Genomic DNA, 13,780 nt, shown 5'->3' with positions numbered 1-13,780 from the left:
ACAATTAATCAAAGGGCCATCCAAACTATTTACATTGAACCCCCACCCCCTTTGTTTTTACACTGCTGCTACTCACAGTTATTACCTATGCATAGTCACTTTACCCCTACCTACATATACAAACTACCTCAGACTAACATGTACCCCCGCACATTGACTCGGTACCGGTAACCCCTTGTTATTGATATGTAATTTTATTGTGTTACTTTTTATTTTTTGACTTTAGTTTATTTAGTAAATATTTTCTTAAACACCATTGAACAGGATTGTTGGTTAAGGATCATTTCGCGGTAAGGTCTACTATACCTGTTGTATTTGGCTCATGTGACAAATACAATTTGATTTGATTTGGCTACGGCACCTCAAAATGGACAAACAGTACTATTGCCGCTTTCAATTAAGGTATTTTAAGGGAGTATGCGAAAACACTTGTTCGCTTCGTCTAGCCGTTGCTAGGTGCCAGCCGAACTGAAGCCTGCTGACACCTTTAGTGGGTGCTGCAGTTGGAAGGGGGGGTATATTGTTTGAGGTTAGGTGGTGTTGCTAGTAGAGCCCTCTGCAGCACCATCTCTCTGTTTTTCGTGTTTGTTACGCCTGACTGCACAAGGCGATAGCAGTGAAGTTACTTTTTTTCTCCCTCGTTAAACATTAGAATTTTTAGAAGTCACAACCAAAAGCCTCTAAAAATTAATGCAAATTCTTTTATCATAATATCTGTTTTTGTCAGACGATGGTCTGGGACTGTGTGTGCAGTGTTACGGTATAAGTTTACAATGCTCTGTTCTGGAGTCTTGTGTTTTACACAGGGTTTTTTTTCAGCAGTGGGAGTGATTGTTGTGTAGTGTCTCCAGCTGCTCCTTGTCTGACTCAGTCAGACCATGGTATTTCCGCCTGCCAACTAGTGTTCTCTAGCTCTCTCTCTTTCTCTGCACACCACTAATCACAGAAACCAAATCAAATATATTTGACAATCTGTGGACATTGAGTCAGGTGTTCTAACTTGACTCCTATCTCTCCACCTCCTCCTTTCCGCTCTCCATCTTCCTCCCTTCTTCCACCACCTCTTCCACATCCTCCATCCTTGTGTTTTTAATATTCGTCCTCATGCAGCTTCTTCATTCTTCACTTCCATTCTTCCTCTATAGTCTTTCCCTCTGTGTTTGATTTGGTCTTGACTGTCTAGGTCAAGCCTTGTGCTATAGCGGTCTCCTATTACTTTCCCCCCCATTTATCCACCAGTCATACACAAGCCCATACATAGGAAGCATAGGCATGCGAGAGGCTCTGCAGCTGAACCCTTCCCATTGAGAAAGGCTCCTCTCCCACGGTTTAGCAGGATGTTATGCTGGCCATCTAGAGATGATGGAGACAAATACCAGGGCTTGTATGTTTGTTTTGGGAGATCATCTGTTTCTCTTGCTTTCGCTCTGCATTTATTCATTCTATTTTTTTTACACATCATCAGACAGCCAGGAAGAGACAATAGTAGCTTGTTTTGGTTACAACTAAACCCTGACACAGGCATGCTGTTGATGGATGGCCACGGGTGCAACATCGCGGTTGCCCAACACAATCCTCTCGTCTGGGCCTGCAACAGGCCTAAAGTTTCAGCAATCTTATTTCATCTTGTTTGATCACATCTGACATCTAAACTTCCTGATGAGGTATAGCCAACTGTATGTACAGTAAATCTGGCCCATGTCATTTCTAGGTCTCGTGTTGCCTTGTATTGGATTAGGGAGACAATGTGCCGGCTATGAGGGGGATGGAGTCTGGAGACACTTGGCTGCCTACAGGAACAGCTGAAAAATCTCTGTCTGTCTGTCTTTCTGTCTGTCCGTCTGTGCCTGACTGCCTGCCTGTCTGTCTTCCTGTCTATCTGGGGCAGGGCAAGGCTGCATCTGCTAGAGCCATGCAGACCTTAAATGTCTTTATGATGGTGTAATAGCTGCATGTAGTATGTGACCACTGAAACTGATCTGGGCAAACTGTAACATGCATTTGAAAGCCTTTGCTCATGTGACCATTTGTGGCGTTAGCTTGACAAAGCTGAAACTATTGTATGTTTGTCTGATTTAGCTAGCAGTGCTTACTGTTTATGGTTTTCAGTAACTCACAGGTTTGGCTTCTCCTTTTTGCAGAGACATTCCCTGAATCTCAGTGTAGCCCAACCAACATATTTCAATATCATGGAATCAAGGTTGCTCATACTGTATTTCTACCCTAATTCGATTTCTTGTCACATTTTACAAGTATATCAGTCCATACATGTATATATTGCCTATTTCGACCTATCTGCATGCTATTGACACACCTCAACACATGAAGACACGTGCAGTGTGTGTCTGATAACCACGTGCAGTGTGTGTCTGATAACCACGTGCAGTGTGTGTCTGATAACCACGTGCAGTGTGTGTCTGATAACCACGTGCAGTGTGTGTCTGATAACCACGTGCAGTGTGTGTCTGATAACCACGTGCAGTGTGTGTCTGACAACCACGTGCAGTGTGTGTCTGATAACCACGTGCAGTGTGTGTCTGATAACCATGTGCAGTGCAGTAGTTATCGTTTTGTCTTCCTATGGTCAGAGAGGTCACACAGAGCGATGGAGCGCGGCAGGATGTGGCTGAACATCTCTGCTGCCTTTACCTGAGAATGGCTTTCATCTTCTCTTTTTTACTCTCTTTCTCTCTCACTCTTTCTTTCTCTCTCTTCCTGTGTCTGCTTTGCAAAAGCCCACGCAGCTTGAGCTCAGAGAGAGAAAACATCCTGTCCTCAAGAAAAATGTGTGTGTTGTGTGTTGAAAAGATGATTGAAACATCAGCAATGGGCATCCTGCCGTGCATCTACAGAGCTACTGTAGCCTACTGTGTGTTCATTCTGGGGAGCGATAGCTATATCTCTGTTTTCCCAACCGATGCAGACCTGTTTCAGTGATAAACACATGCTGCTGCCAGAACACTGTAATCTACTGTTAATGAAGCAGTGTGTGTGGGAGAGACAGGCCGCTGAGCTTCATGCTCCTAGCGTGCCTCAATCTGTCTCTCATCATTGACTCACCCTCAAGCTCTCTCTCTCTCTCGCTCTCTGAGTCCGTTCCATCATTCCTTCCCTATTAGACAGTGTTCAGGGCAGGAGAGCTGAACTGGGACCAGCCATTATGGTTTGATTAACAGTCATGATTCATCTAGTCGGCCTGTCTCTCCTGTTGATATACTCTTGTAGGTGTGAAGAAATGACTAACATTATTCACGCTTATGAATGGCGCTCCCAGGCTGGCAAACAGGGGGTGTTAGCTTTGGCTGGGGTTCAACTCGGAGAAACGCAAGCAATTAGGAGTGTATATACTCCCCGGGGGAAAGGCTTGATAGATGAGGGCTATTTGGGTCTGCCGGAGGAAAATAAATAATTTCACTCCATTTAGACAGGGGTGTGTGGTTTTTGCACTAATTCAGCCCAAACAGTAGTCTACCTTGATAGCTGAAGGAGTTCCCCCATTTTGGTCTCCAAGGAAAAGTTAATTAGACTGGAACAAAGAGAGTACTTCTAGCAGTTAATGAAAAAAGTAATTCATTAAACATATTTTACCTTGAAGCAAAACAGAGAAACTCTCCAAGCCTAAGGTTAGATGCCAATCAAAAACAAGTTGGTATCTATGTGTAAGCTCAGTGCATAAATAATATAAAGTACCTACAGTTGAAGTCAGAAGTTTACACACACTTAGGTTGGAGTCATTAAAACTTGTTTTTCAACCACTCCACAAATGTCTTGTTAACCAACTATAGTTTTGGCAAGTCGGTTAAGACATCTACTTTGTGCATGACACAAGTCATTTTTCCAACAATTGTTTACAGACAGATTTTTTCACTGTATCACAATTCCAGTGGGTCAGAAGTTTACATAAACTAAGTTGACTGTGCCTTTAAACAGCTTGGAAAATTCCAGAAAATGATGTCATGGCTTTAGAAGCTTCTGATAGGCTAATTGACAACATTTGAGTAAATTGGAGGTGTACCTGTGTATGTATGTCAAGACCTACCTTCAAACTCAGTGCCTCTTTGCTTGACATCATGGGAAAATCAAAAGAAATCAGCCAATACCTCCACAATTGTAGACCTCCAGAAGTCTGGTTCATCCTTGGGAGCAATTTCCAAACGCCTGAAGGTACCACGTTCATCTGTACAAACAATAGTACGCAAGTATAAACACTATGGGACCACACAGCCATCATACCGCTCAGGAAGGAGATGCGTGCTGTCTCCTAGAGATGAACGTACTTTAGTGTGAATAGTGCAAATCAATCCCAGAACAACAGCAAAGGAACTTGTGAAGATGCTATATCCACAGAAGTATCTATATCCACAGTAAAACGACATAACCTGAAAGACAGCTCAGCAAGGAAGAAGCCACTGCTCCAAAACTGCCATAAAAAGCCAGACTACGGTTTGCAACTGCACTTGGGGACAAAGATTGTACTTTTTGGAGAAATGTCCTCCGGTCTGATGAAACAAAATTAGAATTGTTTGGACATAGTGACCATCGTTATGTTTGGAGGAAAAAGGGGGATGGTTTCCTCCATCAGATTGCATTGTGAATGTGTCAGCTCTCATCTAGCATTGGAATCTAAATGGGAACACACAGAAATGCTCACAAGGCCCACCCTCGCCCTCCATTTGGCAAATCAGACCATAACTCCACCCTCCTGCTTCTTACTTACAAACAAAAACTCAAACAGGAAGTACCTATGACACGCTCAATACAGATGTCGTCCGATGAAGTGGATGCTAAGCTGCAGGACTGTTTTGTTAGTACAGACTGGAATATGTTCCAGGATTGATCCGATAACATTGAGGAGTTTACCACATCAGTCACCCGCTTCAGTAATAAGTGCTGTGGCAGAACAGGGGGTTTTATCAAAATGTTTACACTGATCAGACATGGACACGTGTGATTGTTCAGTTTCAAGGGTGTTTATTAAAATAATAAACAAAAATAGGGAAATGGCCTCGGTATATCGGGTGGTATAATCTACTATTACCAGGATGTACCGGAGTCCTCGTGCCGTTTTTACCAGGGGTCCCACTATATCCATGGCGAAACGTTCAAATGGCACCCGATGATCTGTAGGGGGACCAGTGGGTTTCGGAAGTGTGCTTTTGGGGCAGTGATTTGACACTCTGGGCAGCTGTGACAATAGCCTTCCAAGGCCCACCTCATCCCGGGCCAGTGGAACCAGGCAGCGATTTGTTCCCAGGTGTGCCCCCAACAGATGGGTTTAGCCAAAAATGAAAATCCTGCCCCCTACACTCAAGAAGTTAATTAATTGCTGAATAGCTAATCAAATGGCTACCCGGATTATCTGCATTAATCCATTTTTGCACTAACTCTCTTGCAGTGACTCTCTTGCAGTGCACACACACCGGACACTACCCACACACTAACACATACTTACACTAACACCCCAACACACACATATACACACACACACTACATATGCCCATACACACATAACACGTGCACACATGCATACTGACGCCACACACACACACACACACACACACACACACACACACACACACACACACACACACACACACACACACACACACACACACACACACACACACACACACACACACACACACACACACACACACACACACACACACACAACATAAGCTGTTATTGTCTGTTATCTATCCTGCTGCCTAATCACTTTACCCATACTATATGTACATAGCTACTTTAATTACCTCGTACCCCTGCACATCAACTCAGTAGTGGTACTCCCTGTATATAGCCATGTGATTTTTACTCATCAATGTTATTTGTTATTCACTGTGTATTTATTCCTTGTGTCATTATTTCTATTTTAATTTTGTATCTTCTCTTTAACTTTGCCTTGTTGGGAAAAGACCCGTAAATAAGCCTTTCACTGTTTGTCTGTTGTTTACGAAGCATGTGAACAATTGTATGGGAAGCGTATTTTTCACACTGATTAAAAACGACATGTGTCTGATAACTACTTAGAAGCAGGCACCTGGGTGACCCCCTCTTCCTGTATGATTGACCAAAGTCACACAGTTCATCAGGAAACGTATCTTCACGTTTCATCCTTAGAGTTGGAAAGGCTGCAGCAGTAAACAAAGGAGAAGGAGATTGCACTATAGGTGATTGACCCCATTCTTATTCAGCCTCACTGATCAAAATGCAACAACAATGGTTTGACTGTTATCATCCAAAACAAGATGATTGGGCATGAAAGCAGTTTTAGGATAAAGTTGATGGTCTGCATGTCAAGGGTCATTTGGTGTTAAACAGGCTAGTCAATATTTCTCAGTATCAGTCACCCCCTCAGATAGTGGTAAATAATCCTATCAGGGATCTCACTATGACAGCTTTATCTAAATCTCAATTTAGCTACCCAACCTTTGTCGTCACCAATTCTAAGTTCCTATAGCTTATACTGCATGTTTGTCTCCATAAAGAAGTGACTTCAAAGCCAATCTAACATGAGTAAATACCAGTGGAGGCTGGTGGGAGCTATAGGAGGAAAGGCTCATTGTAATGGCTGGAATGGTATAATGGAACACTATCAAACAGATCAAACATATGGAAACCACATGTTTGACTCCGTTCCATTTAATCAATCCCAGCCACTACACTGAGCCCATCCTCCTATAGCTCCTCCCACCAGCCTCTTCTGGTAAATACACATTGATGAAACCCCACTACTTTTGAACCTGACTGCTCTTTCTTCCTCTGATTAATATATGCCATTTAGCAGACACTTTTATCCAAAGCGACTTACAGTCATGTGTGCATACATTCTACGTATGGGTGGTCCCGGGAATCGAACCCACTACCCTGGCGTTACAAGCGCCATGCTCTACCAACTGAGCTACAGAAGGACCACACCAATGAGTGAATGATATCACTTTGACGTTCTCCTCTTTAATTCGCTCTTTCCCTTTGTTGTTTTATTCTCTACCCTCAGCTTCCAACGGTATTTGGAATCAGTCTTTTTGTGCCTTTTCTATCACTTGAACGTCACCACGGTACGCCAGCAAGCTCTGTTGTGGCGAGTGACGCACAGCACCATTGTGTGGCCGGCGAGTGATCAGGTCAGTACAACGGCTCCCCGCCAGCCCGATGGAGGGGACATTTGTTCCTTTTGTTAGCCACAATAGATGTGCCACAAATGCCACGAGTTGGAGAAAGAGGGGCTGGGGGGCAAGACATGAGAGGTGTGTGTGGTAAGGATCTAAATCAACAAAAGCTATTAGCCCTATGTGGGACGGCAGGTAGCCTAGTGGTTAGAGCATTGGACTAGTGACTGAAATGTTGCAAGATCAAATCCCCGAGCTGACAAGGTGAAAATCTGTCACTCTGCCCCTGAACAAGGGGTTCCTAGGACATCACTGAAAGTAAGAATTTGTTCTTCACTGACTTGTCCAATTAAATAAAACATTTGGTTTTATGTGGTGTGAGACCTTCCTGCTCCTTCAAGGCATCTTTCCACTGAGGTCAGAACCAACACAGAGGCGAGAGCAACAGTGTGTGACCTGGGCCCACCCTCATCACTCCAGTGTCACCATAGTGACTCTGCAATGATATCATCCAATCATTCTGCACTTTTACAGGACTTTAGGTACCAAACCTACAAACCTTACAAGGCTAACAACCTTTATATATTGGTTCTAGTCCCATCTGCCAAGGGTTTCAAATACCCCTGGATGACAGATGGCTTTGGTTCCCAAATACTGAGAGGCCAGAAGGACATACAGCGCCTTCAGAAAGCATTCACACTCCTTGACTTTTCCCACATTTTGTTGTGTTCCAGCCTGAATTTAAAATTGATTAAATTGAGATTTTGTGTCACTGATCAACAAACTACACTCTACATTCAATCTACACTCACTCTGTGTGAAATAATAGTGTTTACCATGATTTTTATCATAAACACCTCAGCTCTATAACCCACACCTATAATTATATGTAAGGTCCCTCAGTCAAGTAGTGAATTTCAAGCACAGATTCAACCACAAAGACCAGGGAGGTTTTCCAATGTTTCGCAAAGAAGGGCACCTATAGTTTTGGTAGATGGGTAAAAAATAATGACATTGAATATCCCTTTGAGCATGGTGCAGTTATTAATTAGACTTTGGATTGTGTATCAATACACCCAGTCACTACAAAGATATAGGCGTCCTTCCTAACTCAGTTGTCGGAAAGGAAGTAAACCGCTCAGGGATTTCACCATGAGGCCAATGGTGATTTTAAAACAGTTACAGAGTTTAATGGCGGTGATAGGAGATAACTGAGGATGGATCAACAACATTGCAGTAACTCTTTGTCCTGAACACAAAGTGTTATGCTTGGGGCAAATCTAACACAACACATCATTGAGTACCACTCTTCATATTTTCAACCATTGTGGTGGCTGCATCATGTTATGGGTATGCATGTCATCGACAAGGATTAGGGAGTTTTTAGGATAAAAAGAAACAGAATAGGACTAAGCACAGGCAAAATCCTAAAGAAAAACTTGAATCAGTCTGATTGTAACAGACACTGGGAGACAAATTCACCTTTCAGCAGGACAATTATCTAAAACACGAGGCCAAATATTCATTGGAGTTGCTTACCAAGGTGACATTGAATTTTCCGTAGTGGCCTAGTTACAATTTTGACTTAAATCATCTTGAAAATCTGTGGCAAGACTTGGAAATGGCTGCCAAGCAATGATCAACAACCAACTTGACAGAGCTTAATGGGCAAATATTGTATGATCCAGGTGTGCAAAGCTCTTCGTGACTAACCCAGAAAGACTCAGAGCTGTAATCGCCTGTCACGACTTCCGCCGAAGTCGGTCCCTCTCCTTGTTCGGGCGACGTTCGGCGTTCGACGTCACCGGCCATCTAGCCACCGCCGATCCACTTTTCATTTTCCATTTGTTCTGTCTTTGTCTTACACACCTGGCTTCACTCAGCCAATTACTTGGTTATTATTTAACCCTCTGTTCCACATGTTTTGTTTGTGAGTGATTGTTCATTGTACATCGGTCCGTTTTTTGTGGGCTTGCTATGTTGCCTTGTATTATTGTATTTTTGAGAAAAGTACGTTGATTACTCATATCTGCTGTCCTGCGCCTGACTCTCTACACCAGCAACACGCAGGACCATTACAGGATCACTCACCCACAATGGAGTCAGCAGACGCAGACGCCCTCTCTGTGGCAGTGGAGGAGCGTGTTCAGCCGCACACGACCATGTTGCAAAATCTGGGCACCTCCATGGATCGCGTGCTGCAGACAATGGATCGTTGGGAGAGAGGAGGAGGTCTTCCAGCGCCTCCACCAGCCCCACTACAGCAGGTCCCACTGTCCACCCCTCCTTCACCCGGTCCCAGCGGGATTCGACTCGCGCTCTCGAGGGAGTACGATGGGACAGCGGCCGGATGCCAGGGGTTCCTACTCCAGATGGAGATCTACTTGGAGACCGTCCACCCGGCTCCTTCGGGGCGTGAGAGCGAGTCCGCCCTCGTCTCCTGCCTCTCAGGCAAAGCCCTGGAGTGTGCCAACGCTGTATGGAGTAATGGCCGTATGGACCATTACGCAGAGTACACCCGCCGCTTTCGGACAGTGTTCAACCACCCGCCTGAGGGTCGAGCGGCGGGTGAACGTCTGTTCCACCCGAGGCAGGGGACGAGGAGTGCGCAGGATTTTGCCTTGGGCTTCCGGACCCTGGCCGCCAGCGCGGGATGGAATGACAGGGCCCTGATCAATCACTACCGGTGCAGTCTGCGCGAGGGCGTCCGTCGGGATTTGGCCTGCCGAGACACCACCCTCACGTTGGATCAGCTAATGGACCTGTCCATCCGGCTGGACAACCTCCTGGCTACCCACGGACACCCAGATCAGGGCCTGTCAGTTCCATCCCCCAGCACCTCCACTTCGATGCCCATAGAGCTGGGAGGTGCTGCGCTTAGGGCGACCGGAGGAGGGGCCATTCCCTGCACCATCTGTGGCCGCAGAGGGCCCACTGCTGGTCGGTGCTAGGGGGGTTCCTCAGGGAGTCGAGGCAGCAGGCAGGGCACTATAGTGTCACCCCAGGTGTGTCGGCACCAGGCTCACACAGAGCCCCCTGCTGCTCACATGTATGTGTTTATTAATTTTCCTGAGTTATCCTCGCATTACCAGCATAAGTCGCTCGTAGATTCAGGCGCAGCTGGGAATTTTATTGATCGTTCATTTGCCCATAGTTTAGGGATCCCCATTGTTCCTGTGGAAATGCCCTTCCCTGTGCATGCCCTAGATAGTCGACCATTAGGGTCAGGGCTGATTAGAGAGGCCACCACTCCACTAGACATGGAGAGAATCAGTCTCTTCCTTGTTGATTCTCCTGTGTTTCCCGTGGTAATGGGCCTACCCTGGTTGGCCTGTCATAACCCTATTATTTTGTGGTAACAGAAAGCTCTCAAGGGGTGAGAGTGCTCAGGGAGGTGTGTAGGTGTTTCCGTCGGTGCAACTACGGTAGAAAGTCCAGACCAGGTCTCCACAGTGCGCATCCCCTCAGAATATGCCGATTTGGCTCTCGCCTTCTGTAAGAAGGCCACCTCATCGACGGGAGGATTGTGCGATAAATCTCCTGGTAGACTCAGCACTTCCCAGGAGTCACGTGTATCCTCTGTCACAGGAAGAGACGGCAGCTATGGAAACATATGTCTCCGAATCCCTGGGGCAGGGATACATTCGGCCCTCCACTTCACCTGCTTCCTCAAGCTTCTTTTTTGTGAAGAAGAAGGATGGAGGTCTGCGCCCATGTATTGACTATCGGGGTATCAATCAGATCACTGTGAGGTACAGCTACCCACTGCCTCTCATCGCCAGTGCGATCGAGTCAATGCACAGGGCGCGCTTCTTCACAAAACTGGATCTCAGGAGCGCTTACAACCTGGTGCGTATCTGGAAGGGGGACAAGTGGAAGACGGCATTTAGTACCACCTCAGGGCACTATGAGTACCTCGTCATGCCGTACGGGTTGATGAATGCTCCATCAGTCTTCCAGGCCTTTGTTAACAAGATTTTCCGGGACCTGCACGGGCAGGGTGTAGTGGTGTATATCAACGACATTCTGATATACTCTGCTACACTCGCCGAGCATGTGTCCCTGGTGCGCAGGGTGCTTGGTCGACTGTTGGAGCATGACCTGTACATCAGGGCTGAGAAATGTCTGTTCTTCCAACAGTCCATCTCCTTCCTAGGTACCGCATTTCCACGTCAGGGTTGGAGATGGAGAGTGACCGCATTTCAGCCATGCATAATTGGTCGACTCTCACCACGGTAAAGGAAATGCAGCAGTTTCTAGGGTTTGCCAACTACTACCGGAGGTTTATCCGGGATTTTGGTCAGGTAGCAGCTCCCATTACTTCACTGCCGACGGGGGGACTGGTGCGGCTGTAGTGGTCGGCTGAGGCGGACAGGGCTTTTGGTCACCTGAAGGCTCTGTTAACCTCGGCTCCCGTGCTGGCTCATCCGGATCCCTCTTTGGCGTTCATAGTTGAGGTGGACGCGTCCGAGGCTGGGATAGGAGCCGTGCTCTCTCAGCTCTCGGGCACACCACCAAAGCTCTGCCCCTGTGCTTTCTTTTCAAAGAAACTCAGCCCGGCGGAGCGATACTATGATGTGGGGGACTGGGAGCTGTTGGCTGTTGTCAAGGCTCTGAAGGCGTGGAGACATTGGCTTGAGGGGGCTAAACTCCCTTCTCTCATCTGGACTGACCAGCGCAATCTGGAGTACATTCGGGCGGCGAGGAGACTGAACCCTCGCCAGGCAAGGTGGGCTTTGTTCTTTACGCATTTTGTTTTCATTCAGTCCTACAGACCAGGTTCCCAGAATGCTAAGGCAGACGCACTATCCCAGATGTATGAAACAGAGGAGCGGTCCATGGATCCCACTCCCATAATTCCGGCCTCTTGCCTGGTGGCACCGGTGGTGTGGGACATGGACGCGGACATCGAGCGGGCGTTACGCACAGAGCCCACTCCCTCCCAGTGTCCAGCTGGGCGCCTGTACATTCCATCTGCTGTCCGTGACCATTTGATCTATTGGGCCCACACGTCACCCTCCTCTGGTCATCCTGGCATCGGTTGGACGGTGCATTGCCTTAGTGGGAAATACTGGTGGCCCACCTTGGCCAAGGACATGAGGGTTTATGTTTCCTCCTACTCGGTATGCGCCCAGTGCAAGGCTTACAGGCACCTGCCCAGAGGGAAATTACAACCCCTACCCGTTCCACAACGGCCGTGGTCGCACCTGTTGGTGGACTTCCTGACGGATCTTCTTCCCTCACAGGGCAACACCACAATCCTGGTTGTTGTTGATCGGTTTTCTAAGTCCTGCCGTCTCCTCCCTTTGCCCGGTCTCCCTACGGCCCTACAGACTGCGGAGGCCCTGTTCACACACGTCTTCCGGCACTACGGGGTGCCTGAGGACATAGTTTCTGATCGGGGTCCCCAGTTCACGTCCAGGGTCTGGAGAGCGTTCATGGAACGTCTGGGGTCTCGTTCAGCCTCACCTCAGGTTTTCACCCCGAGAGTAACGGGCAGGTGGAGGGAGTAAACCAGGATGTGGGTAGGTTTCTGCAGTCATATTGCCCGGACCGGCCGGGGGAGTGGGCAGCGTTCATCCTCTGGGCAGCGATGGCCCAAAACTCACGCCGCCACTCCTCCACTAACCTCTCTCCTTTCCAGTGCGTACTGGGGTATCAGCCGGTTCTTGCACCTTGACATCAGAGCCAGATCGAAGCTCCTGCGGTGGACGAATGGTTTAAGCGCTTGGAGGAGACCTGGGACGCCGCCCATGTGCACCGACAACAAAACTCGAGCGCCGACCGCCACCGCAGCGAAGCCCCGGTGTTCGCACCGGGGGACCGGGTCTGGCTCTCGAACGGAAACCTGCCCCTCCGCCTGCCCTGCCGAAAGCTGGGCCCGCAGTTTGTGGGGCCATTCAGGAGACTGAACGAGGTATGCTACAGGTTACAGCTTCCCCCAGATTATTGTATTAATCCCTCGTTCCAGGTGTCTCTCCTCAGGCCGGTGGTGGCTGGTCCACTCCAGGAAGCTGAGGTGCGGGAGGTTCCTCCGCCTCCACTGGACATCTAGGGGGCCCCAGCGTATGCTGTTCGAGCCATCCTGGACTCGAGGCGTCGGGCGAGGGGCCTTCATTACCTTGTGGTGTGGGAGGGGTACGGAGAGATGCTGGGTGCCAGTGGAGGATGTCCTGGACCCTTCGTTGCTATGGGATTTCCACCATCTCCATCCGGATCGCCCTGCGCCTCGGCCTCCGGGTCTCCCCCGAGGTCGGTGTCGGCGCGCTGCTGGAGCCTGTCACGACTTCCGCCGAAATCGGTCCCTCTCCTTGTTTGGGAAGCGGTCGGCGGTCGACGTCACCGGCCTTTTTAATTTATTTTTATTTTAGCTTTATTTAACTAGGCAAGTCAGTTAAGAACAAATTCCTATTTTCAATGACGGCCTAGGAACAGTGGGTTAAGTGCCTGTTCAGGGGCAGAACGACAGATTTGTACCTTGTCAGCTCGGGGATTTGAACTTGCAACCTTTCGGTTACTAGTCCATCGCTCTAACCCTGCCGCCTTCTAGCCACTGCCGATCCACTTTTCATTTTCCATCTGTTCTGTCTTTGTCTTACACACCTGGCTTCTCTCAACCAAATACCTGTTTATTATTTAACCCTCTGTTCCACATGTTTTGTTTGTGAGTG

The sequence above is a fragment of the Oncorhynchus keta genome, chromosome 5, assembly GCF_023373465.1.
Source record: "Oncorhynchus keta strain PuntledgeMale-10-30-2019 chromosome 5, Oket_V2, whole genome shotgun sequence".
Lineage (NCBI taxonomy): Eukaryota > Metazoa > Chordata > Actinopteri > Salmoniformes > Salmonidae > Oncorhynchus > Oncorhynchus keta.
This window is presented reverse-complemented; position numbering follows the sequence as displayed.